We start from the raw sequence: 21,150 nt of genomic DNA on the forward strand, positions 1-21,150 counted from the left end.
GCATAAAACACCATGTGAAGACACGCACACAAGAGCAGGCACGTGTACACAATCCCGTGTAGACTGATTAATGCAGACATGCACCGACACTGACACGCACAAAAAGCAGTACACTTACACATGCATCCTGCGGAGTAGGTAAATCCCACAGTGTCCCATGCCAGAGCACAGGATGACCTCTAATTTAAAAATCCAACGCGCCATGTCAGCATGAATAATGCATGAGGCCGGCCTGCTTGTATTATTACCAGGAGGAGGATGCAATTACATTTCCCTCAGGTGCTCAAGTAGTGGAGAGTAAAGAGAAGAGGAAGAGGAAAAAAAGGGAGTGAAACTAATAATAATTTGGGGATTATGTAGCCGAGGTTTGGTGGCTGTCTGGGGAGCCGCTGTGGACGCCGCTCTCTATTTGTGCGGTTGTTTTCTTGCTTATGTTCCTTGAGGCTGCAGGGCGAAGTTATTGCACAGCTTGATAAGGAGTTAATTAAAACAGATGGAAGTTGTTATTGTGACCTTTTATAGCTTTCAGTGTTTTGCTGCTATTGGGAACACGGTGATAACGGTCTATTCAGCCTTTCAGCTTTGCCTCTGTGCAATCCATAATTTGATTTCAAAAGTTTTCTGTCCTGTGGAGGTACAGACTTCATAAAACAAGCGACGCTGTGTGGATAGATGTTCCGACATGAAGCCGTTTAGATAGCAGGTGTAAATTGAGGCTTCTGGCTGTGGGATTAGTCCATGAAAGCAGTGATAAACAAAGAGTTGTTGGCGTCCATCAGTTTGTACAACAGGACGCCGTCCCCTGATCACAGGCGGGAACGAGAGCCAATTTAGCTTGTTTGTTGCTTTGCTGTGGCGTGTATACAGCCGTTTGGTGCAGCAGCTGAACGACTGGACTGAACCATGTTCTTGTGTCTGTGACTGCAGCTCCTCCCAGACAGGAGACGGCGGCGAGGTGGTGACGGGTGCGTCTGGCTTCGTTTGGTCCACAGCACTGTGTGATTGCCTCACATACATCGCTCTCCTATCACGTTGTATCCTTGATCTCCGCGACACGGAGCAAACGTCATATTTAGTCTCATGTAGTCGGCCTGCTCTTCTGGCTTCCTCTGCATTCTCCGCCTCTCCTGCCTCTGATAACGGTGATGTAAAGCAGTAAAGCTGCATGCGGCACAGCAGCTGCTTATGAAGTGGTTTTTTGATTGTTATGGGGAGGTAAAGGCTGAATCGTGCAATTTAATCTTTATCAATGTCATATCTGTCATGTCTGACCCTGGAAGAATCTACTTTTTGATTGTTTCACGTTCCAGCTGGTCGTCTGAGATCAATTAACTGCCAGAGTGATCAGCGGTGGTGTGGATTCCTGCTAGCAGGCCAATATTGATGTGTCCTCTCCTCTCCTCCTGTCCTCAAGGACCTGAGGGAAGGACATTGATGTGTCCTCTCCTCTCCTCCTGTCCTCAACGTATTTGAAACCAGCTGAATGCATTGAAATGTTTTCATAGGCGTGTATTGTATAACGAGCCTTGAAGACGATGATGATGATCGAGGAGGAAGAGGAGGGCTCATCAAGAGCAGGAGCTGTAAAGCAACACAAATGTTTTTCAGTCATTTAAAAATAGGAATGTTGGTCATGTGTGTTATGAAGCTCAGCCTCAGGAGCAGAACGGACAGTAGTTTATTCTGCGGATGGAAAATAATGACAAATGACAGAACAATGTGAAATGAACTTTGACCTTGTCAGAGCGGCAGCCTCCGCTCTCTAACTCCCTGCCTCAGGGTTGCATGCAAACCTGCTAGTGATTGCAAACACGATTCAGGCCAAAATTACTCACGGGGCACAAAAATGTTCAAGGAGCATGATATGAAGAGAATAAATCCTCTTGCTCTTTTTTGGGTTGTGTGCAGCTGAAACCCTGGAAAGAAAACATGTCCCAGGATCAGGAGGAGCTCGTTGGTCATCAAGACTCATCATTGCAGATTACACAGCTACAGATGTAGAAACCCCCAAATCCCAAGTTATGTGCCTCTTTGTCTGCCTTCAAAAGGAAGAGCAGGTTTCAACCCAAAGGCTCATCCAAAATAGCACTGTTACATCACATCCTGTGGTGTCTGAAGCCAGACTCAGCTGTTTTCTGCATCCCTGAAACTCAGCGATGACACAAGTTCAACTGGGGGGGCTCGTAACGGAGAGTAGGGGCATCAGATAAGAAAATGCTTCAGTGTGCTGCTCTGGAGGGCACGGCTGGTTCCGGGGTCCTTTGATTCTAATGTGACATGCAGGGCTTCTTTGGAGCAAGAAATGAAGACACAGAACACAAGAGATAAGCCCCTGTCACACAGCATGTGGAGGCCCGAGCGCTGCAGCCAAGCAACGCCACAGACAGCCCTGCTTTCAGCGTCGCACGTGCTGCAGCACAATGAAGCTGAAATGGAATAAAGAACACAAACTGGGATTCAATTCAAAACGAACAAGCTCAGTTTCAAAACACGTAAATAACCGTATAAATCCAGATAATTCTCCTCTTCTTTTGAACCCAAATTCAGCTTCCACTGATTGGTATCCCTGCCCACATGGAACCTTTGTCTGCATTTGTGGTGCACACAGAAAATAATGCGTTTACTTGTGTGTGAGAGGGAGTGAAGCGAGACACAGGATGAGCGAGAGTAGATGTGGGTGCGTGCACGTGTGTGTGTGTGTGTGTGTGTGTGTGTGTGTTTTGGCATGGCAACGGTGGGGAATCCATCATCGTCAGGCTTCTATTGATACGAATGTCAGACTCAGTGAGGACCAATCACACTGAGATGCACTACAAAGCACTCACTATAATTAGACACACACACACAAACACACATGAAGACGCACACACATACAAACGTGTTGGAGAGCACAAACACCTTGAGTCCTGCTTGTAACGGTGCTGTCGGGCTCCCCGCTGTGCTCAGTCACTTCCTGTTTCTACCTCGTGATCTTCATCCCTGATATCTGTTTCTGTTCTGAAGTCTCATGACGCCTGGATCTTAAATTCTGAAGCTGTAAACTACTATAAATTATATTGTATATATATATATATATATATATATATATATATATATATATATATATATATATATATATATATACATATATATATATATTTATATTTATACAAAGTCGGGATGGCGCATTCCAGAGAGAGCAGGGCACCATGACATCACCAGTGGGTGTGGCACCTGGAGCGACTCTGTCAGTGCTGGTATTCTTGTTGTATATCTGGGAAGAAGACGTCGTTACCTCCAGCAAGGTGGGCGTTCGCCTGCTGGCAGGTTGACGCTGAATTTCTGAGGCAGATTTTCAGCAGAGCTCACAGCTCTAATGAGCGGGAATGTTTACGAGTGTCTACTAGTTTCCTCACGTCCAGTCTTATGACCTCACCGCCGCTGCTGTCACTTCAACATACATATGTCAGTCAAACACCTGCTAATGACACGCCGATCCCATACAGATGTATGTTTGTATGATTTCCCTGGACACGTTTCCTGCCCTGGTGGAGGTCTGTGCTCTCTGACTGCATTTTTAATGACACATTTTTGTTGTGTAAGAAATAATTTGCATTCATGCTCCAGTCGTATCAAAGGGGCCTACAAGTCAATTATTAATCACTCAAAATGATGCACTCACAAGTTTACACACAGTAAGCAAATATCTCATCACTATCCTGCATGCATATGATACGTGCACACACACACACACACACACACTTTCATTAATGTTTTACACTCCAGACCAATGTGTGTATCTGCATATTACAGTATACTGTATGTATCTATTTTTTTTATTTCTGCTTCAGATTTTCCAGATGTTGAAAGTCCAGCCAGTGAGCAGCGCTGTTTAAAAAAGAATCCCGTCTAATGCGAGGACATTAATATTAATTTGAGTCTTGAAAATACAAAAACACACTAGTGAGAGAACATGTTTCCTCTTGCCGGAGGGAAGTGTCTGACTAATATCAACATATACTGAAGCTAAATATTAATACGCTTCGAATGTCCAGCGAGACATGAAGAGGAGCAGGACGCTTTCATGTCCTGATGACTCACACGATGCAAAGTGTGGATTTGTTTTTATAGGTTTCCTTTTTTAATATTTGAGAGTCAAATTTGCAAAAGGCAGTCAGGCTTTGGCAGCTCGTCTCGGGCCCTTCCTCTACGCCAGCTACATCTGTTCTCTCTGCCCCACGGGAATACAGCTGGGCTTCAGCCTCCGTAGGACAATAGAGAGGAGACGAGAGAGAACGAAACAAAGGGAGGAGGATGAGGAGAAGAAGAGCAGGCCGAGGAGGAAACGCAATCATTTCTGCTTTCATAAACTCCACATGTCTTGAACACACAGTCCCAGAAGACAGTCGTGTAGTAATTTAGATGAATACACCAGAGGGCTGCAGGGATCCGCGTGCAGATGTTTACCAAGACAAACCCAGTTGGCTGCTGTGGTTTTAACTGAGAGGAAAACAGGCTTTAGCCAGATAACTCCACATAATTGGACTATTAAAACCTACCAAGCAGAATGACAAATGTCCAGTGGGAGCAGTCGGTGCTGTGCAGGCAGAGGGAGCGTTAACTCTCACCGTCCTGAGACCAGAATACCAAAACATTACTAGGACCAGGACCAGGACCAGGACCAGGAGCAGGACCAGGAGCAGGACCAGGTACACATCCAACCAGGTTCACAGCTTCATCTGTTGATGCTGTGTCTGCCAGCAGCACGAACTAAAAACCATTTGGCAGATTTCCTGGAAACTTGGTGGAGTGGTGAAACACGCGTGGTCACACTTACACGCGTGTGTTCATGTGTGCAGCCCTATTTCTCCAACAACAGAAAGCGCAGCGTTGATTGGTGCTTTGCCCACATTGACCTGTACCGAAGTAAGGTACGTCACATGAAGAGCCTTTCAGTCCAGGATTCAAACTGGTGATGATAAACAACAGGAAACTAAACATTCCAGGAACGGGAGTTTCAGATCTGCCTGTGGGCCCTCAAAGAAGCGAGCAGCGGAAAGCCGAGCTCATCGGCACAAAACCAGCAGCTGCGGAACAGAGTCAGGAACGTGGCCTCCATCGTGAGGAGCAAGTGTCATTCACAGTCACTGATCACGTTAAACTGGCTCCAAACCACCAAACCAGCCCCTGGAGTGTCAGTCACACTTCTTACCCTGATCATTTCCAGTTTACGTGTGGCGTGTGAGTTCACAGGGAAAACCACACACGCCACACGTAACCTGGAAATGATCAGGGTAAGAAGTGTGACTGACACTCCAGGGGCTCGGTTTGGTAGTTCTGGCAGCCAGTTTAAGTAGTCAGTGACTGTGAATGACACTTGCTCATCAGACACTCGGAGGACATTGTGACAGGACCCTCAGGATCCACACGCAAGCTGCTGTAACCTTTGGATGCCTCTGGACTCCTGCTCTTGAGTATTCAAAAGATAAACTTTTACCCTTCTATCACAAGGCTGCACCCTCATAGTGAGCAGGAAAGTGCTAACTGACAGAAGCAGCTGGTTCTTTTACAAAGTTTTAAGGGCAGAACTCTCAGCACTGGGAAACTTGAGGACGAGCAGCCCTGAACTCACGCCTGTCCTCATGTGTCCTTCCTGCGTGGAGCAGTTTAATTGAGGGAAACTCTGTTCAGTCCCCTATAGTGGTCACACACACACACACACGTGCGCACACACACACGCACACATAAGGTATAACTGGTGGGCTGTGTGAGGACGTCCAGGTAGTGGGGTGTGTGGAGTCTAGCAGCTGGTCATCAAACGCTGAGCTGTTCACCAGAGATTATTCACTTCACTCTCTTTGTCTCTGGGCGGATTACAGCTCAGTAACATCTCAGATCTCATCTTCAAATATGAACAAGCTCCCCTGTGTGAGCACTTTTTGGATATAACGTGAAATCAAACACACACTCAGGGAAACGGCGAGTAAAGCTGTTATGCAAGTCCTGCCGTCTTCCCGGTTGAGCAGTGGGAGGTTTGGACTAATAGCCATATGTTGCTCGGAGAAGGATGATGCATGTTTACAGGGAAATGCACTCTGTGGCTCAGAGAGAAGATGGAAAAACAGATTTTTTTCTTGACCCGAATACATTGAAAGCTCCGTGTTATGTGGATTATTCATACAAAGGTAAAGAGAGATGTGGCGCTGCGTGATTTCCAGTGTCGAGCAGTGGTGATGCTGATGACGGATGACGGATGACGTGGACTCTCACTACTGCTGAGGTGCCCTTGAGTGATGCGCCGGGCCTCCTGGGTCTCCTGAAACATACTGTATGCAGCTTTCTTGGGTTCCCATCATGACGTTATAATAGCCTCATGTCAGTCACCTCAGCAGCGAGAGATTAGAGCACAACAAAGAGTCTCATCTGTCCGTCCGCAACCGTCAGCAGTGTGCATCATGGGAAAAAAAAAACAACCTCTCTGTGTTAATAATACATTAGCTGAATGTTCCAGAATGATTCAGAGCTGATTTCCCTCTGCTCACTTTATGTCCCGTTGTTTGTTCGGACGCGTTATGATGTGCGTCCGAATGCGAATGCGTCAGGGTTGATGACGGAGCTGCTGGAGAAGAAGAGGAGCGAATGTTTGGGTTAAGAAACGTCCCTGACTGTTGGCAGCCATTGCTGCGTCTCCCTCACCGCCACTGAGCAGGTCAAGCAGCCATGTCAGACAGGTATATTACTGACTGAAATGTGCACACGTGTCGAGACTTTTAAACTGTGACCACACAAGTGCGTTCATGAGTCTTAATGTTGTTGTCGTCGTTGTCTCCTGAGTGGTGAGGTGAGGGGAGGTTCATGTCATCATTGAAAATAACCAAGACTAAAGTTACAGACGCCAGCAAACTGGCGAGGAGGCGGTGAGGCAGGATGATGAGAGGAAGAGCAACAAGGTAGCAAATTGAATCCAGATGCAATCTCAACACGTCACACAACAAGGAACCTGAGAGAGGACAGGAGGACGCGGGAGGAGCTGATTGGACGAGAGACGAGAGGAAGAGGGATGAAGCTGACGGGGAGTGATGGAGCGATGAGACACAGGTGATGGAAGAGGGAAGCCGGACAAAGACAGGAAATGAGGCAAAGAAAACATTTCAAAATAAAACAAAAACTGACCGAAAGGTAAAGGAAAAAAAAGGACGAGGAAAACAAAGAACGACACAAAGACCCACAATTTATGTGTCTTTTAATGTCAAACAGGACTGACATTTGAAATTCTTTACAGAGGAACATGTCATGGTTTCATTTCCGGTGCTTTTATTTTGTCAGCCTGGTTTCCTGTTTTGGTTCATTGTGTGGCGTGCTAACTTTTCTTTTGCCTTCTGTTTGCTCCCCTCCCCCGACGGCGTTGAGGAGTAATTGGCTTCACCTGCGTCCCTCGTCACTGCAAGCCTTCTTCAGCCCTGCGGTGACACTCCTCTACGCCAGCGTATACGTTTTACCCACGCGGTTCCTACTTGGCGCCCACGTCGTGTGACTCTATTCGAGATCTCCGTGATTACTTCAGTGGCTATTTGTGTAACCCTTGTCTCGCCGCTCTTGTTTTTCCAGTGCCTCCCCGAGCCCTCACCTCAGCGCCCTGCACGTCCTCGTCGTCTCGTGTTGTTTTTTCGTTGGAACCCCTTGTTGGATGCACCTTACACCTTGTAAATACAACCTTTGTTACCCCGACTGTTTCCGCTCCTGGGTCCGTCTACGCCGCACGTCACAGAGCACTTACGATTCAACATTTAGGTATTATTGATAAAAATAATGACAAAAGGACAGAAAAACAGCCAAACAAAATGACCAAAGTCATGAAAAATCACATCTAAACACTAGAGTGTGTGTGTGTGTGTGTATTTCTTGTGTCTTATGCAGAAAACAGGAGTGTGTTAGAAGGTGACCAGGCTCCTCTGTGTGGCACAGTGACATCAGGCGAATTAAGGAGTGTCATTGAGTCTAAAGAGTCCCTGTGGTCCCACCTGGGCGCACTGGTCTAGGGTCCCACCTGGGCGGACTGGTCTAGAGTCCCTGCTGGTCCCACCTGGGCGCACTGGTCTAGAGTCCCTGTGGTCCCACCTGGGCGCACTGGTCTAGAGTCCCTGCTGGTCCCACCTGGGCGCACTGGTCTAGATTCCCTGCTGGTCCCACCAGGGCGCACCGGTCTAGATTCACTGCTGGACCAGTCTAGATTCCCTGCTGGTCCCACCAGGGCATACCAGTCTAGAGTCCCTGCTGGTACTACCAGTCTAGAGTCCCTACTGGTCCCACCTGGGCACACCAGTCAAGAGTCCCTGCTTGTCCCACCAGGGTGTACCAGTCTTGAGTCCGTGCTGGTCCTCCCTGAGTGCACCAGTCTAGAGTCCCTACTGGTCCCACCTGGGCGCACCAGTCAAGAGTCCCTGCTTGTCCCACCAGGGTGTACCAGTCTTGAGTCCCTGCTGGTCCTACCTGAGTGCACCAGTCTAGAGTCCCTACTGGTCCCACCTGGGCACACCAGTCAAGAGTCCCTGCTGGTCCCACCAGGGTGTACCAGTCTAGAGTCCCTGCTGGTCCTACCTGAGTGCACCAGTCTAGAGTCCCTGCTGGTCCCACCAGGGTGCACCAGTCTAGAGTCCCTGCTGGTCCCACCTGGGCACACCAGTCTAGAGTCCCTGCTGGTCCTACCTGAGTGCACCAGTCTAGAGTCCCTACTGGTCCCACCTGGGCACACCAGTCAAGAGTCCCTGCTGGTCCCACCTGGGCACACCAGTCTAGAGTCCCTGCTGGTCCTACCTGAGTGCACCAGTCTAGAGTCCCTGCTGGTCCCACCTGGGCACACCAGTCTAGAGTCCCTGCTGGTCCTACCTGAGTGCACCAGTCTAGAGTCCCTACTGGTCCCACCTGGGCACACCAGTCAAGAGTCCCTGCTGGTCCCACCTGGGCACACCAGTCTAGAGTCCCTGCTGGTCCTACCTGAGTGCACCAGTCTAGAGTCCCTACTGGTCCCACCAGGGTGCACCAGTCTAGAGTCCCTGCTGGTCCCACCTGGGCACACCAGTCTAGAGTCCCTGCTGGTCCTACCTGAGTGCACCAGTTCAGGGTCTCTGTCCTGTTACTGCTCCCCCTCCACCTCATCCGTGGAGACCCGTTGGAGACTTGTGGTTCATCCAGCAGCAGCAAAGCCAGAGTTTCTCTCAGGTGTGAGCAGAGAGGAGGAGACTTTACTGAGCCAACTGGCTCCTCTCCTTCTTATCAGTACCTGGGAGCAGCGAGAGCAGCTCTGCCCGGTGCAGCGCCGGCCTCTGCTCTGCCAGGGAAACTGCCCATTTTACCCTCAGCTGTCTGCCTCCTTGTGTGACGGTGTACATTTGACCTCTAAACCCCCAAGAGAGCTTTTAAGATGAGGGCACCCATCTTACAAACCCCAGGAGAGAGGAGAGGAAATGGAGTGAGCGAAGGCAGGAATCAGCCCGGATCGCTCCAGATAACACAAACAACGGTCGCTCATGGGTTAAAGCACGAAGAACAGATCAAACAAATCTGTGGGGATGAATCATCAAGCAAACCGTAGCCGAGGAACATTTCCTTCACAAGCCTCAGTGGCGTGTTCAGATGTTGAGGTGAGAGGAAGCAGTCAGGCATGAAGGCAGAACCAAGACAAACGGCACACGGCTGTTCTCCTCACAGCTGAACGGTGAAAACGCCGCGAACGTCGGCTTCTGATTTGATCAAATGCGTCTCCCAACGCTCTGGAGCGTTTTTCCTAAAACCACTTTATGTGTTTATTTAATTGATTGTCATTCACTTTCAGTTTCGACTTTAGGTTTTTTGATTTGAGGAAGAAAATATAGAAGCGATTGATGATGCTGTGCCACAGCAGTGAGACAAAGCATGCAGCTAGCTTTAGCATTAGCTCTCCACGGTGCTGCCCCCGGTGCTAGGGGATAACTAACTTTTTCCTGGCATGTAGAGGCTTCAGGACACTTGTAGGTTTTTAGCACTTCATGGTTTTATGAAGTATTTTTTTTTAACGTGAGAGAGTTGCTCTCCCGTCTCTTCAGCTGTGAATCCTGCAGCACGTTTTCATGTGAGACTCCGGCAGGGTTCAGTGGATTAGCACTTCACCCGTCCTTCCATCGGCGTGTGAGTGAGAAGATGATGGCTGGATTTTCTTTTTTGGGCGAACAGTCTCTTTAAATGTACATTTGATCATGCCGTTAATCCTAATCTCAGTCTTTTTGCTTATACAGCTCTTGTAAATAATTTTACCACACAACTGGAAATCTTCCCATGAAAGTCTTTGCATATAAAATGACAGATCTTAAGAAATGAAGCAGTTTTTTCCAACATCAGCAGGATTTCAACATCTTGATTCTCAGACAGCAAGTGATGGACATAATGACGCTGTGGAGTCGCTGCCAAATGAGGACGCATCCCATAAACACAGAGACATCTGGTACGTTGTAAAATGCTGTTATTGCTCTCTTTTATGGAGCTGCATGTGCTGTTGAGAGGACATAAAGCGAGGACTCGGAGGCAGACAACATCAAGGGGAGAGAGGAGGACGTGTGGAGGGATGAGAGCACACCAGGCTTGGAAATCAACTTCACCACGACACCTCGAAGGGATTTGACTCCCTCTCACAGTATCTCTGCTAGAAGAGGCAATTTTTGCACTCAGCGTTTTATTTCCCCCCATTCAGCTTCCCTCTGATACTTGCAACAACAGAAGTAATCAGGGAAACATGCCCTCCTCCAGCCTGTCGCCTCTCACGGCCGCGGGCCGCGTCCTCCTGAACCATCACACCTCATGGACCCGGATGCGTCTCAAAGTAGATTTCAGAGAATCCACAGCTCCGGCGAGGTGAGTGGAGCTGGTGAATATTCAGCAGCAGCGTTCATCGGCAGGGTGAGCAGTCAGTCGGGTGTTTGACATCAGACAAACACACAAACCTCTGAGTGCCAGCTTACTGCTCACGACGGGTATAGCCTCAGTTTTATGTAGACCAAGACTGCAAGATCTGCAAAATTATTTGTGAGTTCAAAAATCTAAGAAATGGATTGAATAAAAAATATTCCTCCAAAGTCTCCATCCAGAAAATCCTGGTCTCACCTTGGGCTCATTTGTCGTGAATTCCAAGTTTAAAGCTGTTATTTTTGCACAGGTGTTGGAGAAGAAGCTCGTTTGGTTTCAATAATCCCGAATTACGAGTTGCTTGACAAAATGAATAATCCCAGCTGGTGCATAGCACATATGGGTGTGCAGCACTCTGGTTTCAAAAGTTTTGGCTGGATAACATTGACTTCCTGTGTTTGCAGGAAGTCATGCTGCCGATGTCCAAATCAACTCTTGTAGTTTTTCTGTCTGGCAGATACGAGAACATTCTGGTTCATCTGGCAACTCCACGCCGTTTGAATAGTCTCTCTCGTGTAGAATAAGCTTTCATTTAGCATTGGAGTGAAAAGGTCGATGACAGCAGCGCGCGTGTGTGTGTGTGTGTGTGAGAGACGGTTCTGTTTGTCTGTCTCCATGTTTTATGTCCATCTGCTGTCACTGCTGAATCAACTGTCAGAGAAACAAACTGTTTTTGTGTTTAACTTCGGACGCTGTCGTGTGCCTCACGGGGAGGAAGAACGTGAGACGGAGAACCTGACAAGAATTTAATGCACGAAGGGAATGGAAAAAAAAAAGTGAAACAAAGGAGGTTTTGGTAATGTCGTCATGTGTCTGCACCAGCGCAGGCAGATAGAGCAATCAATTACCCTGAGGGTGGGACTCTTGCCATTAAAGAGAGATGCATCTATTTCTACAAAGGACAAGAGATAAAAGAACAAGTCCACTGTAGCGGGCCGGCCTCTTCAGTCTGACCACTGAGGCCTGCAAATCACACGCCAGCGACATCACGGAGCCGATAGCTGACGGAGGAAATGTGAAGAACCCAAGTTAGAAATACAGAATATTAGCAAACCACCAAGACGATGGAGGGAGCTTCACGGATGTATTACAGTGTTAGCGTGTTAGCGAGAGAGTGTGAGTGTGTGTGTGTGTGTGTGTGGGGGGGGGGGGTTGGGGGGTTCGTCATATGTGACAGTGAGCATTTCTGTAGACTGACATGAATCTTGGACCCATCCAAGCTGACGGCTACAGTCGAGTAAGAACCCTCTGACCGTTGGTAGGGAAACTCTGGACACGCCCATCACTCAACACACACTCAACACACACTCAACACACAATCAAGGGTTTCACTTACAAACAGCTGAAATAAAGGAAAGAAAATCTAACGAGCAGCAGCTTTGACTCGTCACTGCCACCTTCGGGTCTCCATCTGCTTCCATTTATTTCAGGTCTTCCACCTGGGTTATAGACGCGTTTTCTTTAGATGTCCTTACAGGCTTAATGAGTTCTCTGATGTGGATGAGGTTTGATTTTCAGTGCCATGCAGTAGAGGGCGCTGTTACACACCTCGTGACAGAAGACTGCACGTCCAGGTCCAGAAACAAGCCAAGGAGAACAGCTCACGTGCGCATGATGCTGGAAGTGGACCGTACGTTTCCTCTCTTCCTCCAAAAACAGCTGTGCAATTTCGTATAAGCAGAATCACGAAGTGGTGCAAGAAATCCTGGTGATGAAACCGAATTCATAAACCCCCATTAAATGTCAATCATACAAAGGTCTGGTTAACTTGGAAAAAATAGAACCCAAAAATAGAATCGCAGCGCCAACAGGAACAGGACTGACACGTATTGATTTTCATTTTGATGACTGTGGGAGGGCCGCTGCTTAATCTGCTGATCGTTTGCATTTTCTTCCCATTTTTCTTTTCCTTTTATTCATTGAGCACTTTTCTTTTTGGAGCTGCACTCGATGTTAGAAGACCACGTTGTTTCCTCTTTAGGTCGCTGGAGCTGTAAACTCTGTATTCGGGGAATTTGGGTCCAAACTTTGAAGTTGGATTTAAATCAGTCGTGGTGTGGGTTTGTGAACGTGGGAGATGACGAGATGGCGTCACAAAACCACAACAGCTGACTGGAGCTGGTGATGGCGGTGGAACGGCTGTAAACAAACGTACGCGTCAGTCTGAGGAGCTCAGCCGGCGGCGGCGAGAAGGCGGAACAGAAAAAACTGATGAGAGTCTTTTGGAAACGGTCCGTCATATCAAACAAGACAAGGACTCGTCCTGTCTTTGTTCTTTATTCCCTCTGATCTCTCTGCATTTCACACAAGGAAGAACAACAGTGCTGCTTCACTTTGACTTTAACCTTGAGATTGAGTCTCCGCCTCTCTTCTCAACACTTTGTTGTGTTTTGTTTGATTTGTGCTTCTCGGGGCACTTCATCTTCTCTCTGAAAGTGTTTTTGAACGATGCAGAAAAGACAGTTTGGGGTCGTCCTGCGTGTGATTAATGAGCAACATCTTTCTGTCAAGAAACTGCTGCTTCACTGCGAACATCACACAGTTTTCTGCACGCGCCCAGAGTGACTGTATAAAGCTGGATCTGGAGCCAGAAACTGGATCCAGAACCAGAGGTCAGATCAAAGGTATACAGCATAATGTTGTCATCAGCTGGTTCCCAGCTGGTGGAGCTGATATGAAGGCAACCCTTGATAGATGGAGATGGACAGGCAGGAGAATCTGTCACATCAGGAGTGAAGCTCCTCTGCCACACGAGCTCAGTGCTTTGTGTTGTTCTGGAGGGTTCCTTGTGTTTCAGATCTTTACCTGTGCCACCTGCCGTTTCATTTTGAAACCATGATTATTCCTATCTGTTAAAATTGTGCAGGGGAATGAGAAACATGCTCTCCAGTCACTGGAGGACAGAACTGGAACCCAGAGGAGAGCCATGGAGGAGATTTCAGCAGGCAAAGCCTCCTAAGAAGGAGGAGCTTTCAGCAAAAAACAAAACTGGAAAGTTGTTTTTTAATCGTTCGCCTCTGCACCTGCTGGTGCTCTCCATGTCTCACTTGTTTGGTTCCAGGTCACGGAACGTTCTTCAGTTCAGAAATGCTGCAGATGCATTCACAATTTCTCAATCCGACCATGTCGTCAAAAAAGAGTTAAATATCACAACAGATCATAGAGAAAAAAACAAACAAAAACCCTCTGTCATGAACGCCATCGTCGCTGATGTCATTGCCCGCTCATCTGATAACCAAAAGTGTAGCATTTCAGTTTTGCTTGTTTGATCCATTCTCACCAAAACACAACAACATTGTAATTGGTGTTTTTGAAGTGGTGTTCTTTTCTCAAGATTTCGGTGATAATCGTCCGACAGAAGGTATTTGTGACTCGAATGTTTGTGACATCAGAAATGCTAACTTCTTATTTCATGTCTCTGCACGGTCGGGGAGTTAAGAAAACCCAGCAAAATGAAGGAAAACGTCGCATCATTCACAACAAAGTCATTTGTGGGTCCAAATAAATAAATGAATGAAACTCTTTTGGTAAAGAAATGTGTGATGCATTCATTCAAACATTCATTTCTTCTGCCATGAATTTGAAAACTCAGACTTTCCTCCCGTTCTCACTTCACTCCTGTTGAAGTGGACTAACTGTTCTAATGACCCCCCTCCTTTGGAGAACAGCCTCCATTCACTCATGGGTCCAAGGGGGTCAGCTGAGCACTCACCCAGAAAGATCCCGTGCCCAAGCCGGGACTCGAACCCGGAACCTTCTTGCTGTGAGGCCACAGTGAGGACCACTGCACCACCGTGCAGCCCCCAATTTAAATCTCTTGCCAGGTAAATGCAAGTGTCTTCATTGAGTGTTACCATGGTGAGGTTTCTGGTGTCTGTTGTCGTGTGCACTGGATGCTGTGTTTTTCTTCACAATGTGCAGTGAAATTGCAGTCCCCATATTTTTTTGTACACTGGGCCTTTCTTTTGATGGTCTGAACTGGAATCTAATCGGGGTGTCCTTGTAAAAGAGAGATCGAAGCGAAGTAAAATCTGGTCAACTGGACGTAAGTTTACCTTGAAGACGTTTCACCTCTCATCCGAGAGGCTTCTTCAGTTCTAGTGAATAACAGCACAGTAGCACTGACCACTCCCACACAGGTTTATAAGCTGGAGTTTCCACACTCTTCACTAGAACTGAAGAAGCCTCTCGGATGAGAGGTGAAACGTCTTCAAGGTAAACTTACGTCCAGTTGACCAGATTTTACTTCGCTTCGATCTACGATGACCTGGATGAACGAGAACCTACACAGACATCTTGTAAAAGAGAGGTTGCTCTCAATCGCCTTCAGGGATTGAACAGAAGTTAAATACGAGCCTACAAATTCACTCTGGGTTTCAGTGGGGTTTTTGTCCCAGACTGTCTGAGCTCCTCCCCTGCCCTCACTTGCTAGGTGTTGTGTTCTGACCACAGTTTGTATTTTGTTTTTGCTGGTTTTGTCAGATCATTATGATTGGATTGTAGGGTCACCAGGTAGCATCAGCTACATGGTCGTTTGTTGAGTTTTTGTGATGTTCAATATATAGTCACTTATCTTAACTTCCTCACCAGGTGATCAAGTTAAGATAAGTTGCATCCGTATTATTTTTTAATTTTTTCCCTGACAGCCCTCTTTGGTTTTACCATCTCCAGTTGGGCCTTGACTTGGTGGCTGATTACCTTCAGGGACTGAAGCTCTGCTGCGTGGTTCTTTTCGTCCAACTGACATATTTCGTTGTTCCTCTTTTCTGCCTCTCCAATTTGAACTTTTTCCCAGTTCAGTTGCTTTTTGAGGTCTCGAATCTCCTTTTCCAGCTCAGAAATGACTCCCAACATGTGACCTTTGACCTTTTGAGCCCTAGCCTTAGTGTCATTCTCTCTCGCGTCCAAGGCCTTCTCGTACATTGTTTTATAAATATCAATGACCATCCGAGCCTCATCTCTGACCAGCGTTAGCAAGAAACCCCTTGGAGGACAAGTCAGGGACTCATGTCTGATCATCTCATCTTGTACCTGGGAGTACAGCTCCCTGCGGATCGGGCACACGCCTGCTTTTGTACCCTTACTTTCGTTCAATTTCCTGCCCAGTGACTCCTTGAGGTGTTTCACTTCCGTTCGTGTGGGCAATTCAATGGACACACGTTGCACCACCAGTTGCTCTCCCTCAGTCCATTTTCTGGGTGGAAAGATGGAGTTGAGGAGCTGCTCTTCATGTGCTTCAGCGATGTCTGACTGGGATTCTGATATTGGAACAGGGGGACTGTATTTCAGGAATGACATGGTAGGTGGAACCAGTTTTCCTTACAATAACAATATTGAGAAATTCCGACGTTATTATTTTCCTATAAAATGGTGATTTACACATTTTTAGAATGTTTAACATCAGTGATCCAACAGTTTCAGTGAGCTTTGAGTGTCACTGATGATGTCACTGATGTCACTGATGTCACTGCTCTGGAGTTTGTCTCCAGGGGGTAGATCAGTGATCACGCGGTTGCTGGTTCAATCCCTGCTTTCAACCTATTGAGTGGATTGATGCGATGCCTCTAGATTGGTGCTTTCACCCACAGCGTGTTCATACGTATTGGGAGCTCCAAGTCTTTCTGTATGCAAAAAAAAAAAAAAAAAAAGATGCTTTCAGGACTGCTGATAAAAAGATGGTTATCGGAAGATACCTGTACCACCAAACAATGTATTTGAGGTGAAATCATTAAAAAAAACTCTCCAAAGCACTTCACTATACTGCATCATTTAGGAACCGTGGGTTTTTGTGATGTCACAACCCTCCCCGACGAATCTGAGCTTGGCCCCAGAGTTCAGACGTTGCTGTTGGGGGTTCTTACTCTGGTCTCTGATGGAGGAGCAGACCTGCTCTACTTGTAAAGTGTCATTGGATAACTTTTGTTGTGGTTTGGCGCAAGACAAATAAAACTGACTTGACTCGATTACTTTGGATTATTAACTGTTTACTTTTCTACTTCTTATCTTTGTGGTGTTTATTGCGTTCCCTTGTTTGTGCTCTGGTCCATTTTGTGTTTCTGGTGATTTCCTGTTGTATTTGAAATGTAAGGCTACACAGTCACAGCGTTCTTCCTTCAGCTTGTGGGGACGGAGCAGCGTTTCCTGCGTTACATGAACATGAAAGGACTGATGTCAGCTTCAGGGCACAGATCAGGTGTCCGACACAAACTAATTAGCTTTGTTGTACAGCGCAAAGAAAAAAAGAAAATTAAAGTTTATGGTCCCAAAAATGATGCAACCAGATAATCAAGTTGACTCTGGAGACGGCGGCGCTTCCTGTGAACGAATACCTGCTCTCACCGGCTCTGCTCAGTGTGAATGAGTCCAACGCACTTTTCCTCCTAAAGTTCCTCAAACCCAACATTCGGACAAGATTCACTACAGTAGTTTTACTACATGTTTGGTGTCGTACTTTTATCACTTTATTCCAGTTTTTAGCTCTGGCTGTAGCAACATGCAGCTAAAAAAAAAATCCATCCATCCATTTTCTTCCGCTTATTTCTGCACATTAAGGGTCGCAGGGGGGTGGAGCCTATCCCAGCGGCAACGGGCGAGAGGCGGGGTTCACCCTGGACTGGTCGTCAGTCCATCGCAGGGCCAACATTTATAGAAAGACAACCATTCACACTCACATTCACCCCTACGGTCAATTTAGAGTCTGGATTAACCTGGTCCCTCTTGATGTCTTTGGACTGTGGAGGAAGCTGGAGTACCAGAGAGAACCCAGCAGGAACAGGGAGAACATGGAGACTCACCCAGAAAGACCCCGTGCTGCAGCCGGGGCTCCACCCACAACCTTCTTGCTGGGGGCCACAGGGAGGACCACTGCTCCACCGTGCAGCCCTAAAAAAAAAAAAAATCTCATTAAAGATTCAACAAAAATGCTGCAACAACTTATGCACAGTTAATTTTTGCGTGTTTCTACATATTTTCAACGACAGCAGGTGTGATGTTGTTGTCACGACGACGTAGCTGGGCAGTGCGTCAGACCTGCAGGATGATGACTCTGATGCCGCTCGCCTCTGGTGAAGCTGGAGTAGGAAGCACATTCCCCCAAACACCCAACGCACTCACAAACTCAATTCCTACACATTTAATGGGAGGAATCTATTAAAAATCATTTGCTCGAACTGGAACTGCTGCACTAAATGAGCCAAGTGTCTGTAATATTTTATATGGCTGTAAATCAACCTTAGCAGCCTAGGATTTTCTATTTAGTGCCTCATATTTTATATGTTTGCAGATTTATGATGGGAAATCAATGGTTTTTATGTGAATTCCCCTCAGGTCACCACATTTTATACTTTTTTGTTAATCATTCCACACACTGGAACGCAGAAACAAAGGACACATCAGCTGATCATATGGCTTTCTCCTCTCTCTCTCTCTCTCTCTCGCTCGCTCTCTCAGCACCTGGACTGTGATTGGACACCTCAGAGTGTTAATGTGACCTTGTACAGGCAGACAGTTGGGTGATTATTTGGCTCCGAGCGAAGGTGGAGCCCTGTGGGGGACGAACAGGAAGCACATATTAAGATGAAACTTTTGGCTGATGATCAGTTCCCCTACACACACACACACACACACACACACACACACACACACCCTAGGTGGCTCTTAATCATATTATCCCTGCGAATGGGGTTATCAGCATGAAGTCTTAAGAACATATCAGCAAAGTGTGTGTGCAATAATACACACAGCATGTTAGGCTCAGCAAACACACAGACACACACACATGCATGCAGCACAAAAACACAGATGAAAGCAGAAATACCACCTGTTGGAGCTTTAATCAGACACCTGAAACTAAACAAGCTAAACACCCAAAAATGCTAAAAACCCAAAAATGCTAAAAACCCAAAAATGCTAAACACCCAAACAAGCTAAACACCTCAACAAGCTAAACACCCCAACAAGCTAAACACCCCAACAAGCTAAACACCTCAACAAGCTAAACACCCAAACATGCTAAACACCCAAACAAGCTAAACACCCAAACAAGCTAAACACCTCAACAAGCTTAACACCCAAACAAGCTAAACACCCAAAACAAGCTAAACACCCAAAACAAGCTAAACACCCAAACAAGCTAAACACCTCAACAAGCTAAACACCTCAACAAGCTTAACACCTCAACAAGCTTAACACCCAAACAAGCTAAACACCTCAACAAGCTAAACACCTCAACAAGCTAAACACCTCAACAAGCTAAACACCTAAACAAGCTAAACACCTAAACAAGCTAAACACCTAAACAAGCTAAACACCTAAACAAGCTAAACAACCAAACAAGCTAAACAACCAAACAAGCTAAACAACCAAACAAGCTAAACACCTAAACAAGCTAAACACCTAAACAAGCTAACCCTATAGAAACAGAGTCCAGCTTGTGATTGACAGAATCTTGCTGCAACTCTAGAATGGAACCCTGTTTTCCACCACCTACCAACACACTATTGAGGGAATGCTGGTGTTTCCCTGGATGATTAAATCACACATCTCAACAATGAAGCCGTTAAATATTGTATGGGGGGGGGGGGGGGCACCAGCAGGAGGAGAGGAGCAGGAATTCGATCATCACTCCACGTGGAAAACTCAATAGTCGATTCAGCAGCTCAGCCGTTCCACACTCCCTCGTCCACGCTGTGAAATCAATATGTAATTTATCGCCGATAAAGCTGAGCATTGCCTTTGGCTGGTTAGTGCAGGTTGGTGTGTGTGTTTGATGTTTCACTCACACACACACACACACACCTGATTAGCAGTGTAGTGGTGGTGATCCTGGTCAGCAGGTTGGGGGGGGGGAGCCTGCAGCGATGCTCAGTTAAACACACCTGAGATGACCTCAGCTGCTCGCATCGTTACAGCGGCCAATGACTGTGAATGTGAGAAGTGAAGCTTCCGCTGTTGAGCTTCACGCCAACAGCAGCAAGCGACACACCAGACCTCAGTGACCCCAGGCTGGCGAGGGCGTAACACCCAGACCACTGGGACAAGGATCTGTAACACGTTTGTATTCTATCCATGCTACAATTCGTCCTTTACATACCACAATATTTGCAAAGCACTTCTCATTCATTGATGGAATTATGCTCCTTATCTATTGCGCACTACTTCTTCCTCACTACTACTTCTTCTTCCTCACTACTACTTCTTCTTCTGCACTACTACTTCTATCATGTACTTTACAAAGCAACTGCTGCTAACCCTGAGAGGTGTAGACTTCCTTGCACCTCCTTACCTTATGGATGTTGTTGTGTTCTTGTGTTGTTGTTGTTGTTGTTGTGTAACCAACTGTACCGCTCTCTGGTCCCTTAATTGCCCCCCACGGGTATAAATAAAGTTTTTTGAATCTGAAGCTGACACACCTCAGTGTTTCATTGCAAACAAGAGCTTTCACACGTGAAAACAGCAGCACAAAAACACCAGGATTCAGACATCAGCAGCAGCGGCGCCGATGAGGACGAGGACTCTGATTGGCTGCAGGCTCCACTAAATCAAAGCCTGACACGGCGGATTCTCGTCCGAATCCATCTTCCTGGTAAGTTTACCAGGCCGGCTTCCTCCCACGGACCAAAACTATGCACGTTAAGACTCTAAACTCGTCGCCCCGCACCAACTCTTAACTTTACCCCGGCAACCGGTGAAGACACGTTTGTCTCCTTCTCTGCCAGCCAGCACAGCTCCAGTGAAGCTCTTTGTTGTGACTGTATCATGGGAGGAACCCGTCTCACCTCGACGTTCAGCGGGGCTGTGTGGCGTGTACCATGGCGACCCGCCAGGCGGCACGTGATTGATCGCACTGTGCAGAGGAGGATTACTATGCTACGATGCAGAGGAAAATTAATCATGGTGACACTGTGGCTGACATGTAATTTCTCCCCTGCACATTAGCGAGCTAAATCCACCAGCAGGTGGAGGCTGCATAGCGATGTTTACCCGTAGAGACGCAGCTGTGCTCGGGCCGGAGTTGTTTACATGCTGGATTAACATTTAAATGAAAGAACGTGTAAATCTCCTGAATGCTTCTCTTGACGTACATTCTAAGGGCGGAATGCACGAGATGTTGTGGTCATATAGCGAAGCAGCGCATCTTGATTCTCTTACTTTGAAAAGGTGAAGACATGTAAATGTAATAATTGGTTTGGTAGTTGAAGAACTCTTCTGGATCCCTGACGAGAGACCGAACAGTCT

At 46.9% G+C, this 21,150-nt stretch overlaps 1 pseudogene; it reads right to left on the reverse strand.

Moving 5' to 3' along the window:
* Positions 1-15,534: 15,534 nt before the first annotated feature.
* Positions 15,535-16,212, reverse strand: LOC147251570 (axonemal dynein light intermediate polypeptide 1 pseudogene; annotated as a pseudogene).
* Between the last annotated feature and the right edge of the window lie 4,938 nt (positions 16,213-21,150).

Source organism: Aulostomus chinensis, chromosome 13 (assembly GCF_037954235.1).
Source record: "Aulostomus chinensis isolate RoL2024-O1b breed Wild chromosome 13, RoL_Achi_v1.0, whole genome shotgun sequence".
NCBI classification, from domain to species: domain Eukaryota; kingdom Metazoa; phylum Chordata; class Actinopteri; order Syngnathiformes; family Aulostomidae; genus Aulostomus; species Aulostomus chinensis.